The following is an 18,377-nucleotide window of genomic DNA, read 5'->3' as shown; positions in this document are numbered from 1 at the left end:
TGGTACCTGGGGTGGGTTAGAAGGGGGTGGTCAGTAGGTCAGAGAGGTTCTCCTGCCCCTCTGCTCTGCCCTGGGGAGACCACACCTGGAATATTGTGTCCAGTTGTGGCCCCTCAGTTCCAGCAGGACAGGGAACTGCTGGAGAGAGTCCAGCGCAGCCACCAAGATGCTGGAGGGAGTGGAGCATCTCCCGTGTGAGGAAAGGCTGAGGGAGCTGGGGCTCTGGAGCTGGACAAGAGGAGACTGAGGGGGGACTCATTCCTGGGGATCAAGATAGAAAGGGTGAGTGTCAGGAGGATGGAGCCAGGCTCTTCTGGTGACAACCAGTGACAGGACAAGGGGCAATGGGTGCAAACTGGAACACAGGAGGTTCCACTGAAATCTGAGAAGAAACTTGTTTGGGGTGAGGGTGGCAGAGCCTGGCCCAGGCTGCCCAGGGGGTTGTGGAGTCTCCTTCTGTGCAGACATTCCAACCCGCCTGGACACCTTCCTGTGTAACCTCATCTGGGTGTTCCTGCTCCATGGGGGGATTGCACTGGATGAGCTTTCCAGGGCCCTTCCAACCCCTGACATCCTGTGACTCTATGAGCCGTACTCCACATTCAGGTGTGCTGGGAGGAAAGGCATGAGGAATTTCGTGCCAGAAAGTGGCAGCAGCTTCTCTCCAAAACGCCCGCGGGAACAGCCCGCTTGGCACCCCCAAAGGAGATGCCACAACATTTCACTGCATCAATTTCACCATTTTCTAGAGAAAGCCCTGAGATGCAGGATTCCTGACCGACGGTTCAAACCCTCTGAGCTGGACACACACCCCAAATGGGTGCTGGAAATCCAAGCTTTGCTCTAGCAAAATGACAATAAAAACATCATTCACCCACTGACCTTTGCCTTTTAAAGATTATGGGCTTGAGTGGCAAGCCCGGTGTCTGTCAGGAGCCGCACTGCACGCAGGTAAAGGGGCAAGCCAAGCTGCCAGCATGAAGTATATCAGAGTGATTCTTTCTGTTTATCCCTTGAGAAATGATGTTAAAAGAGGAGCGGGACTGGGCGGGAAGCCTTCAAGGACCACGCTCGCCCAGCAACAAGGAGCAACTGGGCAGCTTGGCGGCGGATACCGAATTTGCCAAGAATCAGGAGAGAGGCACGAAGCGCCGGCAGCGATTTCTAAAGCTGCCGTGCCATCCCAGGTCACGTATTGATAGCAGCCTCGCCTCCTCCGCAGGCGGGGAGCCAGGCCGATTATCTGTCATATGCTGCAAGCCGCTGTGCCAACAGCCGAGCCGAGATCACCCAGCTTGTTCGCAAGAAAATATAATATAAAAGAACCACGCAGATGCAGGCAACCGGCTTTTGTTCAAGCCCGTGCTTGCTGGTGGTGGGTGAGCGAGCACATCAGCCTGCAAAAGCATGTAAGGCCTGGGGCGATCCTCCCGCGGCTCCTGGAAAGAGCGAGAGCGGCGCTATCGCCCGTGGGAGCAGCTCTGCCCAGGGCTGTCCTCCCACCCTCACTCACCCCAAACTCAGCCCCGGGCTTTTGGCGGCGTTTCCCGAGGACGGAGCGAATTGTTGCTTCTGCTCGCAGCGGCAGAACAGGCTGGGTGAAGAAACGGCGTCCGTGGGGCTGCGCGCAGGTGGGTTTTGCAATTAGCCCATGCTAACAAGCACACTTTCTTTCTTTTTGTAAATCACCTATTTCAATAACTCGGAACTTCAAATTTAACGCGGTATTTCCTCCAAATCCCGTCTCCTCTGCCAGACCAGAGGGATAAGCCGAGGAGCACCTGCACCTGAGCCAGCCGAGCTGAACCACGGCTTGGAGGACACGAGTTTCTGGAGCTGCCAGCACCAAATTAACCTCTTCTTTTCCTGCCTTCTGTTTTCCCGAATAATCCCCAGCGCGGGGACTCTGCGCAAGGTGCCGTTTGATATTCCTGAGGGAGCCGCAAAGGTTCACAGCGCTTGTTTGACAGACCTGGAGAGCAAGTGTGGTGCAAACCCCACCACCTCCACAGCCTGTTTCATCCAGAGGTTTCAGAGAAGAAACCAAATTACATTGGAGAGAAACTCAAGACTGAGACTTTGAGAAGCGCTCGCTGATTTTTTTTGGTCCCTTGGGTTCTGCCAAATGCCTCGGAGGATGCAGATTTTCCGAGGAGGGCATACTGAGATTCTTCAAAACAAAGACATGCAATAATCGAACCATCTAACGTAATCCCTGATGAAAATACGACCCAAACCAACAATACAACCTTGTGTTTCGAAGGAATAAACAAGCCTGGAAGAGCCAAACTGTCAATGCACCATCCGTGTGGACCACCGACGCAACGATGTGTCGCAATAGTCTGTCTATTGAAAAAGCTTTAGTGGAGATTTTGAGCCCATTTTGGTGCCACCAGCTGCACAAGCAGCTCATGTAGACCAGAAGCAAGGCCAACACCTGCTGCCAGGAGGATCCTTGGATCCAAGCAACATCTTCACCTGCGACACCAAACACAACGCACCGGGAACCCAGCGCTGGGTCATTACGAACCGGAATATTTTTCCACCTAAGATCCATTGCTCCGGTGCTGGGAAAAACGGGACCAGGAGCTGAGGATGTGGGAACAGCAACAAAAGCCTGGGGTTGTGAGCCAGGCTCTGTCCCAAGTCCAGCTTGCGTGCTACAAGTTGAAGAAGGGGGTTGTTTGTTGACAGCTTAAAGGATTTAAGGGCAGGATTAACCACGGCTTTGCTGCTGAGGGGATGGGTGGCAAACTCGGAGCAATCCCATGAGCATGGGGAGAAGCTGGAAGAGGACGGGAAACAGGGGACGGGCCTACAATGGCAAAACCAACAGGGATGGTTCATTTTGTGTGGGGAATTCAACCGCGAGCTGCTCTTCCAAGTGCTAACGACCTTCATTTGCTACTCAGTAATTACGGTGGAGTCCCAGCACCTTCATGGGAGAGCGCTGTGGCATTTGTAGAAGTGAGAACATCCCAGCCCTCGGTCATCAGGAAAGGTGCCCAAAAAGAAGCGATAAGGAGGATGAAGATGGAGGTGATGGTCCTGGGCTGGATGTGGGGCAGGAGGTGACGCCCGTCCGGAGCCGCACACAGCACCAAGAGCCAAGAAACATTCATGTTTGCTGCCTGAGAGCTCCACAAAGCGTTTCCAGCCAAATCAGGCTTATATCCAGGTGGACGTCACAGGCAACGAGCAGGAGGCGGCAGAGCTGCTGCTCCAGCTTGGCTCCACGCACTGGAGGGGTTCATTCCGGCAAGCGCACAATGGCCGTCGATGGAACGACGGGCTTGTCTGGCGACACAGGAGCTGCTAATCCACCCTCCCCAGCCAACCCAGCAAACCTGCACGGCCCCCTTAAGAGAAAGCACAACCGGCCCCGATTTAGCTGGAAGAGGGTGGAGATATCGCTGAGCCACCGTCTGAACCTTATCTGCTGCTTTAATACCTATCAGTGTTGATACAGATTAAAGGATTAGGCAGGATTACTGCAGGCAACCCCCGGGGTGCGGCACAGCCCCCTGCACCCACAGCTGCACCCTTGGGAGAGAAGGAGCCCATGAAAATGTGGCCAAGGGCTCCCCATGAGCCTTGAGACATCAATCCAACCGCCGGGGAGCGAGACTGGGCTCTCCGGGAAGAAAATGAAGCCCAGCAGGAGTCGGGTTTGCTGTCCCTGCGGTCGCCTACCAACACAGGCCGTGTCCAACGAGTCTTCATGGGCCAGCACCGTCATCAGAAGGAACCATCCACCACGGCCCAACCACAGCCGTCCATCCCTCCCCTGGCCCAAAGCCCTTTTACCAACACAAGCGCTGGGAAACCGCCTGGTTCAAACCCGCTTTTGATGTTGCTCGGTGTAGCTTTTAATTGGATCATATCCCTGACCCAGTTCCCCACACGGTTGCACAAATGGTTGAGTATCAGTGTGGGAAGAGGTGGCCAGAGGCAGGTAGGACACGTCCCAGTGTTGCAGACAAGCTCAGATGATCACGCAAGGAAGCACAAAAGCTCCTGTGCCCAAGCTCAGGCTGAACATGAACCTGGTGAGATCTCCCATCTTCCAAGAGATCGTAACCAAATATCTGCTGTGTCCTGACACCCATTGAGGAGAGCAGCCTACAAGGTGGTAGAACAGGTGGAACAGTCTACTCCTGACGTCCAGACAGATTTACGGAGGAGATAAGAAAATGCAAACGTGCATTTCGGGATTATTTAGTTGCTTGGCACAGCTGCGGTCTCAGTTCTTCACACCTGGCTTAGGAGGAACCAATGCCCTGCGATCTGTGCTCCAGCCAACGCTGCTGATGAAAAACACACACAGATAAAAGATTCCCCCTGCGCAGAGAAGGCTTGAGTAAGAGGAAGGACCAAACTGACCACGCTTCAATCCAAAATACACTGGAGGAACAAGATGAAGACCTGTGGCTGAACTTTCACAAAAGCCCGATGACAAACCTACGTGGAGATTTTCACTTGGGTCCAGAGGAAACGCGCAGCGTTTGCCCCCCGGGAAGGCAGAAGCTGCAGAAGCTGCGGCGGGTGCTCGGTGCTGCTGACACCAATAAACGTGTCGCTGGAACGGCCTCGCAGCCCCGACGGGTCAATTAAACCCCTAAGAATCCTTGGCCTAGGCGGGACAGCGGCGGCTCTGGGCCCTGTTGAGTTCCCAGCCAGCTGGAGCCCTCCAGCGAGTCTCCAGAGCTTGGGTCGTGTCCCGCGCCATTCGCCAGCATGGACACGGCTTTGAGGAGCCACCAAGCGCCTGGTGCTTCCCAGAGTTCATGTTTCTAGAGTCACGAGGAGCCCCCGAGAAGGAACACGTTGTCCCACTGACACAATCTCTTCCAGGTTAGTACCCAAACTCCTGGTTGTGACATGAATCCTCCACCCGCTGGTGGTGGCATCATCCCCGGGTTGCACTCACCCTCCAAAGCTGCTGGTTGTCTTAAAGAGAACCCGAGCAGCTGCACATTCAAGGTTGGGCTTTGTGTGCTACTCAACGGGACATGACAGCCACCAACGTTCTCACCGCACAAGTTCCACCTGCAAAACGTGACCCCTGAGGCTTGCCGTGCAAGCCACCAGCCAAGGGGTTCAGCAGACAGCCCTCCTACAAGCACACTTTTCTTAACAACACCTTAAGAAGCGGCTGTATTCAGTTAATTGTGAATTCATACAACCAGCCCCGTGTCCTTTGGGAGAGGCGTGGTGCAGCACAAAGCCAGGGGAGCACGTTAAACCCCCTCCGGCAGACCCAACTCCGTCCCCTACAAAGCAGACGGCATCAAAAACAATATTTTGCTTCGTGGCCACGTAACTTTGGAGAACTCATACCACGTAGACCTCCATGTCTCAGCGAGACACAAGTTGTCAAAGTGACAGCATAGGGACACGTGATGATGAGTGCGAACGCTGCCAGAGGGAGGATGATGAAGGGGCAGAGTTAAGGTTGCTGCATCTCAGCACTTCCCAGGCTGCACCACCCTACTTTTCATCCAAAACCCTAAAGATCAGCCATATCCCGTTGTCACCTCAACACTCAATGCCATGCCAGCCATCGGACTCGCCCTATCAGCTTATCACAAGATCAGAATCTTGAAGGAGGAAGAGCAAGTCACAGAATCATTTTGGTTGGAAAAGACCCTCAAGGTCATCAAGTCCAACCACTATGCTCAGTCGTTACAAGGCTGAGGAAGATGGACATCTGCATCATCAAGTTCCAGATGGTTCCCACCAGCTGGCTGTGGGCAGATCCTCCTCTCAAGGACCTGGCCACCTCAACCACCATCTCCTGCAACTTCCCTGACCCGATCACATCATCTCACGCAGCGCGTGACAAACTCAAACATGAATTTTCAGTCCTGGAACCCCCAGCAGGAAAAACCAACTGGAGCATTTGGGGGCTTCCCTGGGTCATTCGTTGTCCTCACCCACAAATTGTTTTACAGGAGAAAGCCCCGAGAGTGGTACTTAGTCTCAAGCAATGATTATTTTTGGCAGCTTTATCAGAACAGTTCACACTCCCTTAGCCTCTTCTTGGATGAAAGCACATTTACGAAAACAGTCCAGATGTTGGAACATCAATAAAACAAAAGCAATGGTAGAATGGCGTCTTGAAGAGCCTTTTACAAATAAACACAACTTTGGGGGGTTCTGCTGAGCAGAGCCAGGCCCACGCTCATAAACCAAAATTACATGCTCACCTCGCCTGGAATAGGGAAATAAAAGCTGGTTTGGGTTACCCACCTGCAGGACACACACGCAGGAACCGCTCCTGCAGCATTCCTTCCCTAAACAGCCAAGCTACTCGTACCACTCTAGGGATTTTTAATCAAATTTTCCGAAATAACAGTTTACAGAAGGAGTTACAACTGAGCCAAACCCCAAAATGAGAAACTTGAGCTGAGATGTTATGGGAAACTCATCGCCAGTGATACACGGGGTCTGGAGAGCAGAGATGAATCTCCCAGCACAGCAACAGGTTTGGACAAGTGAGGAGACACCCCTCAAGGGGACACCCCTCCAACAGACACCCCTCAAGGGGACACCCCTCCAACAGACAGCCCTCAAGGGGACACCCCTCCAACAGACAGCCCTCAAGGGGACACCCCTCCAAGAGACACCCCTCAAGGGGACACCCCTCACACAAGTCTCGGTCTGAACCCAAACGTCACCCCCAAAGGCTTTGAGCCTCCCAGCAGCATTTCTCACTCCCAACAGCATTTATCGTCAACAACTTCACACCACAGACCCACAGAACAGTTTGGGTTGAAGGGACCTTCCCAGCTCCCCCAGTGCCACCCCTGCCATGGGAAGGGACATCTTTACCAGCTCAGGGTGCTCAGAGCCCCGTCCAACGTGACCTTGAACACCCCCATGATGGGGCATCCACAAACTCTTCCAGTGTCTCACCACCCTCACCATAAAAACATTTCTTCCTTAATTGCAACCTAAATCTCCCCTCTTTCAGTTCACAATTGTTGCCCCTTGTCTCGTCACTACAGACCTTGGTAAAAATTCTCTTTCTTCCTCATACATATTGAAAAGCCACAATAAGGTCTGTCCAGCGTCTCTGCAACTGCACAACCCACCTCTCAGCCTCTCCCCATAGCAGAGCTGCTCCAGCCCTCTCACCATCTCCATGGCCTCCTCTGGACCTGCTCCAACACGACACAACTGGCTTTCCGGGCTGCGAGAGCACACAGACAGCCCCTGTCCGCTTTGTCACCTCCCAGTGTCCCCACGTCCTCCTCCACAGGGCTGTTCTCAACCCGTTCGCCCCCCAGAGTCTGTATTGATACCGGGGGTTGCCCCAACCCAGCTGCAGAACCTCACGCTTGGCCTTGTTGAACTTCATGAGGTTCACATGAACCCAATCCTCACGCCTGCCAAGACCAGCTTCTTGAAGAAACCCAACCATACCACACAACAGCCCCAATCTGCAAGACCACAATGACTACAAAGCCATCTCCTCCAAGCCATGCTGGGCATCATCTCCAGGTCTGGGATGACTTCCATCAACCACCCCAGAGGACTCTGCCTCATTTCCAGCTGACAGCAAGTCTCTTGCACGTTGAAGACGACTGATTTCTCCTCTCACTCAGCTCAGGGGGTCAGGAATGCTAATGTGATCCCACTAAACAGGCCAGAAGAAACCCAACCCACCCAAGTCTTTGCCCTTTCCGCTCATCGGCAATCTCAGTCGTCTGAAGATTTCTTGGGTTTCTCTAAGTTCTCCTGCCAAGTTCTGATTAAAATCCTCCCCTAAGTGGTTTTCTCTTTATTCGATTTCCTAGAACTGAGAAGTAAAGAGGACCGGAGTGCCAGAGCCAACAGCCACCAACACAGCCGGCCCGGCTGAGCCTCCCACGCCGGCTCCGTAGGATCAACGGAAAACTGAGAGAGATTCTCTTCCCATCTCCTGTATCAGCCCATCAGCTCCCAGAGGAGATGGGGTTTTAATGGCCTTGCTGGGTGGTGGGACGCTGGAACCCTCACTGCCCAGGCCCCTCTTGCCCGGTGCTGCTTTAGTGCCACGTTTGAAACAGGTTGGCCAGGGACCAAAGGGTTTTGGGCAACGCACAAAGGCAGAACAATGAGCAAGGAGCAAAGCACAGCACCGTAACACGGGTCTCTGCGCCCAGAAATGTCCAGTTTACCAAAACCCCGGCCCCCTGCCGCAGCTCGACATGCTCCGCTTCACAGTAGTGGCTTTGAAAGAGGAGCCAACCCCTCACCACAGGCTTGGGATCTGCACCAAATGGATCCCTCTCTTGCCCAGAAAATCTGGCTGCTCCGGCGGCCTGGAGGATGAAGCTCTTGGTTTCTTGCCCAGAAAGAAGAGGCACCTGCAAGTCTGGTCGCTCTCGTTCCTGCGGCCAAAGGACACCGGGAAAACGTGGTGCACCTCACCCATGCCCGTCCCAGGGCTGGCCCTTCCCTGTGCGCAGCTCGCAGGGCATCGCTTCAACTTCTGTCTTCTGCCTGAAATATAAGAAATCGCCTCCTTCCTCTTCTGTCGCTTCAAAGGTGGCTGCAAGCTGTATATTTTTGACCAGACTCTATAATCAGACTTTTTGTTTTAAATGCCATCACTGTAACTATCTGCTGCTACGCGGAAGAAAGAAATTAAAGTTAAGCTGTTTGAGCAGCATTAACACATTATCTGACCCACGCGCCAGCAGAGCGCAGTCTTCAGAGTGCTAATGGGCATCTCTTGTTGCTCCAGGACTTTGGGAAAAGCTTTGTGCGAGCACACTGCCATCTGACAATGAGAAGTATTGCTATTGTGCAGGCCGCATTGAGATTTTAACGGCAGACGGTGTTGCTCTTTACGTTCACCCTTGCTGACTTCACATTGAAGCCAACAGGAGCTTTGCTCACTGGTTCAGGATCAGGTCTCACCCCTGGGCTCGAGCACACTGGGAGTGTTGGGAACCCCAAAACAGCCACCGTCCGCATGAGAACAAACAGCCCGGGACCTGCCGCTGCCCTCTGCACCGGGACCCACGGCCCAGAAATCCCCAAATTCCCATTTTTTAATGCCACGCGCCTCAGGGAATGAGCAAACACTGAACCTGCTTACAGAGCCCACACGGACATGATGCCCCATTCGCTACCATCGAATTATCCATTGTGGGGAACACCACCATCTCCTGCTTTCCTGGGCTGCAGGACAGAGCTGAGACAGCGTTTTCCTGGGACGACGCTCGTCCGCAAACCAGGCAGCAACTGGCAAAGCCACGGCACGTTCGGTCATCGCGATGCTTTTTTGACACAAGATCCAGTCCCTGCAGAACCACCAGCTCTCCCCGTTAGCAAAGGGCTTTATCTCTCCCCCTGGGTCAGGGCGGCTGAGAAACATTCTGGTTGCGGCTGTAGGGTTTGTACCAAAAGGCTGGCTCCCCTCAAAGGGCCATTCAACGCTCAGCCCCTCCAGCTCCCTTCACCCTGTACACAAAGTATTAATAGCCGGCCTGGAAGACCATAAAACACTAAATACCTCCAGAGTTCCTGTACCTTGAAATGTTAATGCTCAGCAAAAAATAAACCTTCCTGTTAGCAAACTGCTGGGCTCTGTGATATATATACACGGTGCCTTCCTCCCCTCCCGGCCGCAGAACAGCAAACAGCACTTGAAGCCCTAAAGCGTCGCTCTGCCGACAAGGCCGCCTATAGATCCGCCTGTCTGGGAGAGGCTTCGCCAGCACACGCGGCTCTTCCCCGCCATTCGTTACCGCCTGGCGCCCGGCCATCCCCCCGCACAGGCTCCTTTTCAGCCCCGGCTCGTCCTTTCCTTCCAATCCCTCCTGCGCTCCATGGCCAGGGCTCAGCTCCGGCACCAACGTCCCCGCTTGTCTCCTGCCCACATCACAGCAGGGAAAAATGTAATGAAATAGAACAAGGGCAAGTGTAGAGCCTGACATCTGGGCAGGAACAACCCCAGGTTCCAGTGTAAGTTGGGGAATGACCTATTAGAGAGCAGTGTAGGGGAAAGGGACCTGGGGGTCCTGGGGACAGCAGGGTGACCATGAGCCAGCACTGGGCCCTTGTGGCCAGGAAGCCAATGGTACCTGGGGTGGGTTAGAAGGGGGTGGTCAGTAGGTCAGAGAGGTTCTCCTGCCCCTCTGCTCTGCCCTGGGGAGACCACACCTGGAATATTGTGTCCAGCTGTGGCCCCTCAGTTCCAGCAGGACAGGGAACTGCTGGAGAGAGTCCAGCGCAGCCACCAAGATGCTGGAGGGAGTGGAGCATCTCCCGTGTGAGGAAAGGCTGAGGGAGCTGGGGCTCTGGAGCTGGACAAGAGGAGACTGAGGGGGGACTCATTCCTGGGGATCAATATGGAAAGGGGGAGTGTCAGGAGGATGGAGCCAGGCTCTTCTGGTGACAACCAGTGACAGGACAAGGGGCAATGGGTGCAAACTGGAACACAGGAGGTTCCACTGAAATCTGAGAAGAAACTTGTTTGGGGTGAGGGTGGCAGAGCCTGGCCCAGGCTGCCCAGGGGGGTTGTGGAGTCTCCTTCTGTGCAGACATTCCAACCCGCCTGGACACCTTCCTGTGTAACCTCATCTGGGTGTTCCTGCTCCATGGGGGGATTGCACTGGGTGAGCTTTCCAGGCCCCTTCCAGCCCCTCACATTCTGGGATTCTGTGAAACACTCGGAGCTGGAATAATCACGTTAGCAGTGGCTCTCGGTGCGCACGATGCTCAGCGTGGGACTGCGAGGACATAGCAGCCCCTCTGCCACAATGTGCCATCCCGGCACCAACACTGGCGTTAGCAGCACCGATTATTTTGTAGATATCCTAGAGAACAAACCCCTTTGGGACAACACAACCCCACCACTGTCACACACACAGGCTGCTCTGCTTCCTCCAGCCCAAACGTACTTGAACGCAGGACCAAGCCCCAGCACGGGATCCTGTTTCACAGGTTGAACCCCAGGCCGGTGCCGCCACAGGGTTCACTCCATAACCAGCCCCCTGTGCAACGGGTGAACGGGGCTGTTCCCAGGGCGGGAGGCCACGTTCCCGCATCCCAGCAAGCGGAGGGAGGGATGGGGAGGCAAGCGGGAGGAGGCTGGGAACAGCGTTCGTTTGCATAGCACCTGGGGAAAAAAAAATCACAACATTGCATTTACATCGCTAATTGGGGAGCGAGCTTCCCAGGGTGAAATTACTTGCTGACATGGGGGAAAAAAGCAAAGGAAACACAACATCAGCACAGGGTTTGTAGCTGTGATGGTGTGTTCTCCAGCCAGAGCACTTGGGTGCTTCTGCTCGACAAAGCACCTAATGGGGCATCTGATCCACGCATGGGAAACTGAGGCACGGAGGCTCCAGCACTAAGGAAGGGCAGCGCAGAGCCCGCACAGCTCCTCCTGGTCCCTCGCACCGGGCAAAACACCGTTTTGAGTTGTATCACATCCCATCCCCTTGACGAGATGTAAAATGTGGCAACCTCCACGCCGTGACCAGAATTAATGCTGAGGGGCAGGCTTGCTCACCATCTTCACCAGACCCCAAGAGAACGAGGGCCAGACAATATTTTACAATATATCTAGACACCGAGTTTTAAACTAAATTCAGTCCAAGCACAGGGGGAACATCAGCAGACAGAAGCACGTGCTGTTACTCCACCGTACAAAAGCTTTGTGGTTAACGTCTCCCTGCAAAGGGATTTATCCTGCCCACAGCACCGCTCAGCCAGGGGACAAGGGACAAGAAGAGGTGCTGGCCAAAGCCACCGCCAGCCCCGCGAGAGGCCCTTACACCCCAACACCGGCCGGCAAAGCCGTGTCCCCCGCTGCCCCGGCCCACAAAACCCCTTTATTCTATTCCAGCAGCTCAGCCCCCCGCGCTGCTCCGTGGGCAGGAGTGAGTAACAGCGACAGGAATATCTCCAGCAGATGTTGTCACCAAATACAACGTATCATCAGGCTGCTGGTGGCATTAAATCATCTCAGAGCCCGGCGATTCTTTTTCCAGCCCTGGGCTGTGTCTCCCCGGCTCTCCAACTCCTGCGAGACCCAGGGCGGCTTTGCTCTTGCAGCGAAATGAGGACTCCACGACCACCACGAGGTGGGAAGACCCCGATGAGTCACCACAGAAAGTCCATTGCAATCTCCAGCTGCACAAGGACTCGCAGGTGGGATGGATTTCACAGCCCGAAAATCACCGTCAGAGGAACACAGCACCGTGTTTGCACGGCAAACATTGGGAAAACAGCGGCACAAAGCCTGCAGGAAACAGGGAGAAGGTGGCAAATCCCCACCAAACCACGCTGGAAAAGCGGAGGAAGGGACAAGCAGACGGTGCTTTGCTCCCCAGCCCTTTCCAGTGGTTGGAGCAGCTTTGCTCATTAGCAGGTTATTCCTGGCACATCCCCCTACATCACCTCCCCGGCACAGCCGCCGGGTTTTGAAGCTTTCGGAGACGCACGAATCTTCCTTTAAAGCAATCTCACTCGGAGAGATAAATGGTGCTGGGTAACCGGGGTCATTAGGCTAATGAGCAACCACCGCCAGCCTGGAAGCAAAGTAACAAACATGAGTCTACCCAGGCCGATTAGCCTCAAAATCTGACCCATCTCCAGCGTTCCCCTCGCCATCGCAGGAGAAATCAGGTCCGTGAGTCAGCAGGATCAATCACCCACCGGCCTTTTCATCAGCATTTCTAATCACAGTGTCAGGTGTGCAGCTCGGCCGTGCCGAGGATGCGGCGCAGACCCCCCGGAGGAGCCGTCCCCTCCATCAGCGCCCTTTTCTCTGCTTCCCCAGCTCCGGTACCTGCTGCCACAGGTCCTGCTTCCCGCTCTGGTGGGGATGGGGCTGCGATTGGGCTCAACGAGCGATTAACTGGGATCCGGTAATGCCGGTGGGTCGGGCAGCACAACTAACTCACCCCTTAACTAGTCCTTCCTCACGCTGCCAGCCGGGAAAGCAAACAGGGAGAGATGCAATTTTGCCTTCAGAGGTGGGATCGGCTGAAGCTGCTACATCCAGCAGTTATTAAAAAAAAATAAAATAATAAAAGCCCGCATATAAATAACTTCTCAGCAGGAGCCAAAACTCAAAGACTAACCCCATGGTTTTAAGTGAACGAGGCCAATTTCCTCCTTTGTAGCTCTTGACACGAGTTGGCCGCGTGCCCCTCGCGCCTTGTTCCCGCGGCAGAAGCTCCGGGGCCGATAAGGAACCGAGTGGTGCTGTTCCCAAAACCTCCCAGCACGGCCCTGTCAGCAGCTCATCCCAGCCCGGCCGGGGACAAAAACCATGGCGAGAGGCAGCTGCCTGCACCCCGTGTCACTGCACCCCCATATCAATGCACCCTGTCTCCCTGCAGCCCCATGACAATGCACCCCCTGTCACTGCACCCCTGTGTCCCTGCAGCCCATGTCGCTGCAGCCCCGTGACAATGCACCCCCTGTCGCCCCACGCCCATGTCACCACACCCCCTGTCACTGCATCCCTGTGTCGCTGCACCCCACATCACTGTCAGCGCCATTCCCTGCAGAACAAGGGGGACACAGCACTGAGCGGGCAGGAAAATCACTTCTGCCCGGATTCGGGGTATGAGCAGGTATCCACCCCAAGCGTTTGCCCGAAAAATCCCAGGGGAAAAGGAATGGCAGGGTTGAGGCAGCCCTGGAGACCAGAGCGAGCTGCAAGGGAAAGGGTGGTTTCACCCAAACGCCTCCGTTGGGAAGTTTTCCTCCCCAAAATCCAGCCCCGAGGCAAGTGAACCCAGGCTGGGCGCTACCTGTCACTTCTGGGTCCAGATCACACACACGTCTGCCACACATGAGGCCGAGGAGGCCTCTCCATCCTCGGTCAGGGCAGCCTGGGCTTTGCTGAAGCCTCGCGTCAAACGTCTTGACGTTTGGGGTGGGAAAAGCTGCTTTGGTGTGTTTTGGGTGGTTTTTTGCGAGCACGGAAGGCTCAAGCCCTAGGCACGGCAGCTCCCACGCGTCCCTCTTTCTATGAGATACAAACCCAGAAGGAAACGCAACACCTAACGTGCAGAAATGTCCCCAGGAGGGTCTGCGGCCGCCTCCTGTTGGGCTGGACCTGGTAGATCTTGCCTCTCCAAGCTGGAGTCACCTTGGCACATCCAATCCTCGGCCCTCCCAGCAAAAATGTCTTAACAACAACACAAAAGCACCATTTCCAAGGCCACACTGGCCCCCAGGGAACCAGAAATGTATCTTCACACCACTGCGGTGTCCCCGACCCGACAGCCAAAGCCTGCGATCTCCGCTCAGAGGGGGAAATTCAGGGTCAAAACAATGCACCCCTGGCTTTTATCCCCTATGGCACGGAGGGACATGGCCAAATCCACCCTCCTCGCCGCAGCGCACGTGACCCGGAGAGGCTTTTCAGAGCTGCCGAGTCTCCAGCAGCTTCTGTTTGCCTTTCCCTTGCTTGCAGCAGCGTCGCATCTGGACGCTCGTCAGGAGGGGAAAAAAAAACCAACCCATGCGCCCTCCTCCTGCTGAACAACCTCTCAATCAAAACAAAGCCGGAGCAGCAGCCAAGAGCTGGGAGGCTCTTTTGTTTAATGCCGAAGGTCCGCAGCCGGGCGAGCCGCCCCAGCGCGCGGGTGCCGGGGCAGCAGCACGGCGGAGCGGGGCTGGCGGGGGCGTTCGCCGCCCCGGGAACCCACCCGCGGGACGGGAACGCGGCCGGCGGCACAAAGCGGCTCGCCGAGCCCCGCTGCGCCCTGCACGGCCATTTTGCTGAGCGCGGCCGCTCGCCCAGCGCGGCCGTTCCCTCCCAAACCAGACCTGGTTCTGGTGCCCGTGCTCCGGACACGGGTCCATCAGCACGTGCTTGTTTCTCTTGCTCCCGCTGGTGGCCCCAAAAATACCTTTTGGGGCTCTGGGAGCTGGCGAATGGCAGCCCCAGGGAAACCTGCACCCGCGGCCTGTTCCACCCCGGAGACCCTGGAAGGTCTCGGAGAGGTTGTTGCCAACAGGTTTCGTCACCATCAGCCCGATCCCTGGCGACGTTATCGCTCGTGTCCCGATGCACTGGTAGCAGCGGGCTCAAGGCGAGTACATAACAAGTCAGGACATGCCACAGAGCTGGATATGTGTTGAGAAAAAGGGCGTTCGGGAGATTTGGTTCCCAAGGAAAGCGGCAACCACAAGAGCTGTGGGGTCACACCGGCAAAACATCTCCCACTGAGCCCATGGGCCACGTCCACCAGCAGCGCCAGACACAGGAGCAAGGGTGACCTTGCCCGTGCATACCACGGCAACTCCTGCAGACGTGAAAACCCCAAAGCAAAGCTCTTTCCTCCAGCCGGCGCAGACGGGAGGGCTGCGAAACCCTCCAGCGAGATGTTCAAAGAGCACAAAAGCAGAAGGAGGGGCGAGAGGTGGCACCGAGGCACCGCAGCGAGGCGAAAATACTTGTTGTTCAAGTGCTCTTTAATCCAGCCAGGGAGGTACAACGAAACCGCCCGGCTGCTCCACCGCACGTATGCACGGGAGAGAAGGTCCCTCCCGCTCCATCCCAGACGCGGAGCGGGAGCAGCGCCGGGTTACCCAGAGGACACGCTGCCGGGGACCAAAGGTTGGGCTGAGTCACGTTGCGGCCGTTCCTGTTTCACTCTGAACAAGCTGCTCCGTTCCCAGGCAGGGTTTGTCCCCAGGCCTGCAAGAACTCGTCCCCTCCGTCCCGGGCACAGCTGCCCTCCCACGGCCAGCACAGCCCTCTGCTCTGGGCTTGTCCTCCAGACCCATTCAGCAGCATCTCTGCAGCTTTTGGGAGACAAGGACAGCACGAGGCCGCTCTCATCACCATCCTCCACCCTGCGCCGGTCACTGGCTCATCCTCAGATGCTTCTTCAAGAGATAAAACCACGTTCCCACTCCTCACCACACAGACTCCATTCTTCTCCTCACCCATGAGTGTCCCAGCCCAAGGGAAGTCATCTTGCTGTGCCCAGGAGGCTGATGGAACATGGCCAACGTTTCCTCTTAGACCAGACATGAGATGTTTTCCTGCAGATCCAGACCTTAAATCACTCCCCCAAAATCGCAATGAGCCTTTATCAATGTGGTTGTACCTGAACTGGGACAAGTGAAACAGCAGAACTGTTCTCACAGGATATGTGTGCAGAGATCATAGACCCACAGAATGGTTTGGGTTGAAGGGACCTTCCCAGCTCCCCAGTGCCACCCCTGCCATGGGCAGGGACATCTTCACCAGCTCAGGCTGCTCAGAGCCCCGTCCAGCCTGGCCATGAACACTTGCAGCGATGGGGCATCCACAGCTCCTCTGAAGAACCCATCCCAGTGTCTCACCACACTCACCATAAAACATTTCTCCCCGCTGTCCAATCTAAACCCACCCTCTTTACTTCTCTGGTAAAAAGTCTCTCTCCATCTTCTGTACAAGCCCCCAGTATGTATTGAAAAACCACACTAAGGTCTCTCCAGACCCACCAGCACCACCGAGTCCTCCTCCACAGGGTTGTTCTTTGCAGGATACCGGGGTTGCCTTGATCCAGCTGTGGGACCTCACACGTGGCCTGGCTGAACTTCAGGAGCTTCACGTGGGCCCAGTCCCATCAACACCCATGATGTCTGGTCCCTGTCTTCACAATCCCCACCCTGCTTTGGCATTGGTACCTGTAGATGCTCTCTGCACCCGCAGCAGGGAAAGAAATCATAGCGAAAATACAGGAGAAGCCCCATGGGGTCCAACCAAAGGTCCAGGCAGCTCCCATGGCAGCGGGGATGGCCGTGAAGGAACAGAACAGCCTCAGGACATTTCCCAAACCACTTCCCGAGCTCCAGCCCTCCTCGGGCTTCCCCAACCAGGAGACACTGCCCCGTCCATCCCCACGACGGGTTCCTCCTCCACCAACCCACCCAGCTGAGCCTCCGGCACCCACAGCTTCTCATAGCAGCGTTCAAGTCCACCACGCAAAAGAGCAGCTGCTGCTCTCCCCGCTCTCCTTTGCCGGTTCTGCTGCTGGGAGGGATGAGGAAACAACGCGGCGTTTCCGCACCACCCTTCATTTTACAGGCTTCACTCTCCTGCCCCAGGAGCCTTTCTCTTGACGGAGGAAGCACTGACCTACTTAGCAGCTCTTCCCCCATCACTGACCATTCCCACCACGCTTCTCTCCGTATATATTCTATATTTTGCAGGTGGAAATAAAATAAATCTCCCCAACATCTCGCTGGTCTCAGCAACTCTCCCAAATCCACCGAGTGCTCTCCACCCAGCACCGTGGTCTCTATACCAAAGCCGGAATGCTCCCGGGGAGCCGAAAGCTGCAAACACGGGCACACACACACCCGACACCCCCCAACCGCTCTCCCGACACCCAGCACGTGGAGACAGCGCCAGGGCTGAGCCCCAAGAGCGCAGACGCTCGTGATGCTCACGGCAAACCCGATCGGACCGGTGACGTCCCACGTCCAACCGGTGCGGAGAAGCTTCAGCTCCGCGCACCCCAAAGCGGCCCCCGCCTGCCCACAGAAACCACGACAGTCACCACGATTCCTAAAAACCAACTGAACCCAGCCGCCCATCAGGAGGCTGCATCCACAAACAGCTGTGCAGAGCCAAACGGCACTCGGACAGACGGACAGACAGACAGACGTACACCACATCACCGCACACCACTGGCTGGGCTTTTTGTGGGCCCCATGACCTGGAAAAGGAACTTTGCTGGCTCAGCATGGCTGCTGCACGTTAGTGGAGAAGGAACATGACAGGAAATCCACTCAGGAACCCACCGATAGTCACCGCGAGGGGGACAAAGCCCACGTACCAACGGCGGAGTCAGAAACCAGGTGGCAGCTCCTGTCAATCTCGTGCTTGCCCGCGCCCCCGCGCAGATCCCGCATTTACCAACACGCTGAGGTCTCCTTCTCTGCAAATGATGCAACTGGAGAGAAATAAGTTCCTGTGGGAGCTGCGGAGAGCTCTGACACGCAAGGTGAAGCCCCTGGGAAGCAGAGCATGGCGGCCAGACACGGTCCTGTCCTGGCAGGATCCGGCACAGGCTGCTGAGATCACCTTCACCGGCCCTGGCTGCTCCCGCAGAGCCACAGAGAGACTCGGACCCACTCGGCACCGATGAAACCAGATCCCCGAGGGTCCGGCAGGATCGCAGCCTGACGCACCGCGACTGCAAGGTCTGTAGAACACGGGCACAGCGCGAGCGGTGCCTTCCCATCGCCGCGGCCAGACCCGGCACGTCACACGGCCAAAGTGTCCTCACGCCACAACCAGAAGCACCAGCTGCCCACCAGCACCGGCCGCCAGTGGTCCCTGTCATTCCCTGGAGCAGCCGCCGGAGCCGAGCGGCAACGCCACCTCCACCCGCAGCCCTTCGCCTTTCTTA

At 55.9% G+C, this 18,377-nt stretch overlaps 1 protein-coding gene and 1 long non-coding RNA gene across 4 annotated transcripts in view; both read right to left on the bottom strand.

Annotated features, from left to right (window-relative positions):
• Positions 1-18,377, bottom strand: part of ZNF609 (zinc finger protein 609) — a 59,562-nt gene that overhangs the window by 28,894 nt on the left and 12,291 nt on the right. The window lies entirely within an intron of this gene.
• On the bottom strand, positions 1,668-18,372 carry LOC135580511 (uncharacterized). Its single transcript, XR_010475294.1, has 2 exons — positions 17,802-18,372; positions 1,668-16,660 (listed from the first exon to the last, which is right to left on the bottom strand). It is a non-coding gene; the product is annotated as an uncharacterized LOC135580511 (long non-coding RNA).

This window comes from Columba livia, chromosome 11 (genome assembly GCF_036013475.1).
Source record: "Columba livia isolate bColLiv1 breed racing homer chromosome 11, bColLiv1.pat.W.v2, whole genome shotgun sequence".
NCBI classification, from domain to species: Eukaryota; Metazoa; Chordata; class Aves; order Columbiformes; family Columbidae; genus Columba; species Columba livia.
Note: the sequence above shows the minus strand (reverse complement) of the source record. Positions and strands in the feature narration are given on the sequence as shown.